Below are 6,240 nucleotides of genomic sequence, written 5' to 3' on the forward strand. Positions count from 1 at the left end.
CCATGGCAATTTTATGTGTCTTTATTTTTTTGGACGGCAGGAAAATAAAACAGTAATTATGGACTAAAAAATTGTGAACCATCACAGAATCGAACCGCGGCCTCCACCGTCCCCACTGACAGCACAACCATTGAACTCTATTCCGCGGCCTCCACCGTCCCCACTGACAGCACAACCATTGAACTCCTCGTCTCCTCCGTCCTAGCAGGCGAGCGGCAACGTGTTGGCAGGCGGCGCCCGCGGCCGGCTTGCAGCAGCGCTCTCCGGCCGGCTTCCAGCGGCGTTCCCCGGCCGGCTTCTAGCGGCGCGGGGTGGGATCCAGCGGCCGCCACGGGTGGCGTGGCGAGGAGATGGCCGGCTTCGACAGCGAACAGCCGCGTGCCCGAAACGGCCGCTGGTGCCGCACAAGCGCCCGCGCTAAGGTACGATTTGCATAATATTTCCGGCCATGGCAATTTTAATAGTTCGATTAACTGTTTTGACTGAAGTCTGATGAATGGAAGTGCATAATTTTTCTCCTTTCGATGCCCAAATATTCATAGGCTCGGGAGGCCAAAAACAAGTACAATATGGCTATGCAGCAACTCAATGAAGCCCAGGAAGCGAACAAGGAAATGGCCATTAAGCTTGCTTGTGCCGAATCGAAGGCAGCTCAGTTGGAAGCCTCCCTCAGAAAAGAAGAAGCAACAGTAGCCAAGCTAAAAGCAGAGAAGCAAGTGCTTATTGCAGAAATTGATCTCGCGGAAGAAGAGAAAGCAGGACTTGAAGTTCAACTCGAAGAAGCGGAAGAAAAAAAGCAGTACTTAGAAATGCACTGATAGATGCGAAATTGGAGTTAGCTAAAAAGTAGGATTAGCATCCTTTTGGTTTGTGCAACTGATGGATGGTTGGATGCTGAATATTCAGTAGGTTATGCATCCTTTTGGTTTGTGCAACTGATGGATGGTTGGATGCTGAATAATCAGTAGGTTATGCATCCTTTTGGTTTGTGAGATGTCTTGTAATTGTGCAACCTGATAAAATGGACCAGTAGGTTGTGCATCCTTTTAGTTTGTGAATGTCTTGTAATTGTGCAACCTGATCAAATGAACCTGTAGTGTGGAACTAGATGAAATGGTCTTTTGGTTTGTGAGATGACTTGTGCCCCTATCGATGTGAATTTTGCAAGTTGTGAAATGAACTACTACTATGCAGAAATTAGCATCCATTTTTAGTCCAATTTCAACATGCATTGTTCTCATCAGATCTGGTACAAAGGATGAACTATACTGGTACAAAGAGAAATTAGCAGCTTTAGTTCTGGTACTACACTACTATGCCAGCATTGCAATGCAAAAGGAGAAGACATAGAAAATCCTTTCTGGAGGCTGCAGCTTCAATTCTGAGAATCTGAATACAGTCTGTGTGCAATTAAAAAAGATACAATGTCATTCTCCACAAACAAAATATGGTCTCAAATAGTCATGGGAATTCCATTACATGGGTTCCATCATCACAATATTACAAATTCTGCATGAAAAATAATATTTGATAAATGGTAGCAGCTATTCATCATCACTGTCAACATCAAGTGTACCACCTCCTTCATTATCGCTACAATACTCTAGAAGTGTGTCATCTTCTACCTCTTCGTCAATACTCTGATCCCCTTCACCATGAGTCTGATGCCCTTTGTGGCACTCTTTAACCAACCGAGCAATTTCAGCACTATCAAAAATAGGGCCGCGTTCATCATTTCTATTCAAAGGAATATCATATGCCATGTCTATCACTACTTCTCGCCTTTCGTCCCCATCCCAGCATTCATCCTCTTGATATGCAGGTGCATTATATTGTGCAGACTCGGTTTCCCTTACATTGTAAAGATGTCTATGGTCATATGTCTGGACAACTTGCCATTTTTACCCAACTTGGTGTCTGGCAAATAGAAGACATTTCTAGCCTAAGTGGCCAAAATCAAAGAATCATCCTTATACCATGTACTTCCAACATTGATACTTTTAAAGAAGCCATCATATTGAAGTTCGGTATTCCTTCCATCAAGTTTAAACCAATCACATTTAAACAAAACTACTGTCCTCTCTTCAGCATTATATTCTAACTCTATTATCTCTTTCAAGGTTCCATAAAAATCAATGAATTGACCATTGTGTGTACCTTGTGTCATGACTCCACTGTTCTGTGTTTTCTTATTCTTGTCACGGTCAACAGTATTAAACCTCACACCATTCACTATGCATGAGGTGTATTTTTTGACTCTGAAATCTGGACAACATGCCAAGGAAAAGACATCATCAGACACCTCCTCTTCATGAGTATCCTGCAAACTCATGATCTGGCACATGTAACACTAACATGTTTCCGGAACCAAGTTTGAAATCCTATCCGAATCTTTCTTTCAATGTTAGGCACCCCTTCTCTCTCTAATTCATCTCTGAACATTCTGCAAAAAAGAAAAAGAAAAAGAGAATTGAAGTTAGCAGACATCATCATCAAGGTGGCAGGAAAAAAAGGAAGACAATAATTACAACTTACTTCACATATTTCTCAACTTGACTACAGTTGTTAAGAACATACCACACCATTTGATCAAAACAATTCTCATCATATTGGAGTTCAGATGCAGGAGTAAAATGAACTCCATTCCCAAAAACATCAACATCGTAAGCCTCTTCATTAGAAAAACCTTTATTTCTCGGTTCCCGATTAAATCTTATTTCAACACCATCCATGTATTTAGAGCAAAATGCCAGGCATTCGTCAGCAATATATGCCTCGGCAATTGAGCCTTCTGGCCGTGCCCTATTCCTCACATAGCGCTTCAAAGTGTACAACCGCCTTTCAATTGGGTACATCCAACCATATTGCACAGGACCTCAAAGTAATGCTTCATCAGGTAAATGGACAGCAAGGTGCACCATGACATCAAAGAAAGCAGGGGGGGAAATTTTTCTCAAGCTTCACCAAAATAATAGGGATCTCTTTCTTCATTTCAGCCAATACATCCTTGTCAAGTGTTCTGCTGCATAGTTCCCTGAAAAACTTCCCCAACTCTGCTATTGCTACATAAATGTCATTGTCCAAAAAACCTCTCATGGCAGCTGGAAAGATTCTTTGCAAAAGAAAGTGACAATCATGTGTTTTTAGCCCTTGTATCTTGGTTCCATCAGCATTTACATATCTTGAGATGTTGGAAGCAAAGCCATCTGGAAACTTCACCTCCTGCAAAAATTTACAAAAGGCCTCCTTTTGTTTCGTGGACAAGGTATATTGAGCACAAGGCATCTCACCATCCTCTTTAAATTGCAGCTCCTCTTTAATTCCCAAATCTTCCAGATCAAGCCTAGCTTTAATTGTATCCTTTGTCTTCCCAACTATGTTCAGAATTGTCCCAATGAGGGCCTCACATATGTTTTTCTCAATATGCATGACATCAAGATTATGTCTCAGCTTCAGATTTTTCCAATAAGGTAACTGCCATAAACTAACCATCCGGCTCCAAATTCGCCCCACATGACGCCCTTCCATGTCACAACGCTTCCTCTTCCCACATTCTTGTTGCTTCCCAGGTCTAATATCTTTAACTTTCTCTAGTTCAGCCAGCAGCTCTTCTATAGTGAATTGACTTGGTTGCTCATTGCTTTCATGAAGTCCAACAAACTCATTATTTCTCCGCAAACGATGTCCTTTTGGGAGGAATCGAAAATGCCCAATATACCCAATTTTGCTCCTAAGGCTGTATGAAAGAGGGTTCTTGTCACAATGAGTACATGCAAAATAACCTTTTGTGGTACGCCCTGAAAGAGTACTCAAAGCTGGGTAGTCATGGATGCACCACAAAACTGCAGCACGTAGGCTAAATGTCTTGTGAGTTCTAGCATCAAAAGTTCGCACACCCTTCCAAAGATCAAGTAAATCTTCTATAAGAGGCTCTAAAAATATATCAAAGTCCTTCCCAGGTGATTTAGGTCCTGGAATAAGTAAAACCATCATGAAGTTTGACTCCTGCATGCATGCCTAGGGTGGAAGGTTGTATGGCACAACAAATACAGGCCACATGCTGTATCTTGAGTTCTGTTCTGAAAAAGGATTGAACCCATCAGTAGCAAGTCCAAGTCTAAGATTTCTTGCATCTTCCACAAAATCTGAATATACTTCATCGAAATGTTTCCATGCCTCGCCGTCAGCTGGGTGGCACATTTCCTTCTCACCGGGCTGCCGCTTTAACTTGTGCCATTGTGCTTCCTCTGATGCTTCTTTGGTTGCAAACATCCTTTTTAACCTAGGTGCTAGTGGAAAATGACGCAATACTTTTTGTGGTATCTTCTTCCTTTCTGGGTCCTTCCATCTTGACAGACCACAAACAGGACAATTGTCAAGCTTGGCATATTTCTTCCTGAATAGCGCACAATTATTGGAGCACACATGTATTGATTCATATCCAAGGCCTAATTCCTTTAGAAGACTCTTTGCTTCATTATATGATTTTGGGAGTGTATTCCATTCCGGGAATGCTTCAGCCAATAGCTTCATTACTGCAGAAAAAGCAGAATTGCTTATCCTATATAATGACTTCATATGAAGCAGCTTTACCACAAAAGAGAACCTTGAGAATTTTGTACAACCAGGATAAAGTTGACGCTTTGCCTCTCTCATGGCTATTTTGAAAAATGAATCTTGTTCATCAGGTTCTGCATCAGCTTCCAGATTTTCTCCATCATGTCTTGTTTGTTCTTCAGCAGTGTTTAGGTCGCCTAAAACCGCTTCTAAAGGATCAACACCATAGTTTTCATCATCTGTCATATCTATGTCATGAACATCAATAGGATCATTAATAACATCTTCATCCGAGTTCTCTCCATGATGAATCCATCGAGTATAACTACTGTCCATTCGATTAATCAATATGTGCTTCTTCACTATAGCTTGACATTGATACTTCTGATTAAGTCATCTACCACATGGGCACAGAATCTCAACCTTATCACTGAATTTTTCACAAATGAAGCTCATAAATTATTTCACACCATCAATGTGCTCGGGAGAAAACAATTTGCTATGCACCCAAGATCGATCCATCTATTCAAGCATAATAGAATAACAAAAATGAACAAGTTTGTACCAATTCCAAAAAAATCACGGTAAACAAAGAAGATTATAGACAAATACCTTGCTGACTGGTGGCCGTTGTCGAGGTTGGGAACAAGGTTTGCCTCACAGCCGGAGTTGATGCCGTCGATGTCGTGCTCCCGCGGCTGTGAGGGAGGAGTCGGCAATGGCGTGGCTGCGCGGCATGCCGGCAATGGCGGGCGCCGGCAGTCCGGGATGAGGTAGTGGCGGGCCGGGGTCAATGGCGTGGTACTAGTGGGCGAGAGCGGTACAGGATGGGACGGTGGGGGTGGAGGCACCGTCGACGGCGCTGCAGCAGGAGGTCCTCGGCGCTCAGCAGGAAGGGGAACTCGATGCGGATCCAGTCGATTGGGAACTCGATGCGGATCCAGTATACCAAGGACCTTCCATTATTATTATTATATAAACCTTGATCTTCCTACACAAAACAGAAATGGTCGAGTAGTATATTGGTAAGGCGCAAGCCCTCCTTCCCTGAGGTCGCGGTTCGAACCCTGTCGTCCGCCATTTTTGCCCAACGATTTTGTCCGCCCTTTTTGGGCCCAACCATCTCGAGCGTGCGGGAGGGCCGCCGGGGGACATGCGAGTCGACCCAAAAAAAATATAAATAAGATCTAAAATCAGTTTTGAGCAAAAAATATAATAAAAAGACTTAAAACTAGTTTTGAGCATAAAAGGTTGTTTGATGTGGTGGTATGTCTCAAACATCTCAAGTTTGAGGTTTGCTGTTCAAAGGCGCCGAGACGAGCACCTTTTTTGTGTTTCATTTTCATTTTCTATTTTTGTTTTCTCCCTTTGGGCTATATATATGACAATAATTCTAAATTAATTATTTACGACGGATTTGCTAAAACGTCACAAATTATGGGCTGCTTTATGACGAAATCGACAAAATGTCATTGTGTTATGGGCCTTATATCCATATTGCATATTCATGACGATCTCTGAAAATGTTACAAAAATTTCGTCAGAATTCGTCACAGATTAAATGGTTTCTTGTAGTGAACGAACATGGCCCCATTTAGTCCATTTCGAGTGATTTTGGTGATCGGTTGACAACATAATCATGGGACTAACAAAGTTTATCGAGTGAATCATATTAGGTCTCAA

The 6,240-nt window shown here is 42.2% G+C and overlaps 1 long non-coding RNA gene across 1 annotated transcript; it reads left to right on the forward strand.

The window, feature by feature from the left end:
- Positions 1 to 327: 327 nt before the first annotated feature.
- LOC120670594 lies at positions 328 to 1,105 on the forward strand. The gene is made up of 2 exons (XR_005673265.1): positions 328 to 422; positions 543 to 1,105. It is a non-coding gene; the product is annotated as an uncharacterized LOC120670594 (long non-coding RNA).
- Positions 1,106 to 6,240: the final 5,135 nt, after the last annotated feature.

Source organism: Panicum virgatum, chromosome 4N, assembly GCF_016808335.1.
Source record: "Panicum virgatum strain AP13 chromosome 4N, P.virgatum_v5, whole genome shotgun sequence".
In the NCBI taxonomy this organism is placed as follows: Eukaryota; Viridiplantae; Streptophyta; class Magnoliopsida; order Poales; family Poaceae; genus Panicum; species Panicum virgatum.